Genomic DNA, 314 nt, shown 5'->3' with positions numbered 1-314 from the left:
GTCATACTGACCGTTAAGGAATACGGTTCAGGAGCAAGGAGCGTAATGATAACCACAGAAGGTACGCGGCAATTGGTCTCTTAACAGTTATAACTGATATTCTGACGTAAGCCCCAGCCAATTCTAGCAATATGAAGCATGCGAGTAACTGTTTACAAGTACAATATATTTTGGTTGCATTGTGGAATTATCGAGTTTAGCTCGTTTCACTTACCGGTACTTGACTTTAAGCAGTTAGGTTCCACTTCTTTGAAATATCCTGGGATCACCAAATGGTAGACTTCCCAATAAAACTGTCTTTGATTATCAGTTGC

The sequence above is a fragment of the Lytechinus variegatus genome, chromosome 8 (assembly GCF_018143015.1).
Source record: "Lytechinus variegatus isolate NC3 chromosome 8, Lvar_3.0, whole genome shotgun sequence".
Taxonomy (NCBI): Eukaryota; Metazoa; Echinodermata; class Echinoidea; order Temnopleuroida; family Toxopneustidae; genus Lytechinus; species Lytechinus variegatus.
The sequence above is the reverse complement of the archived record's forward strand: the minus strand, read 5'-3'. Positions refer to the sequence as shown.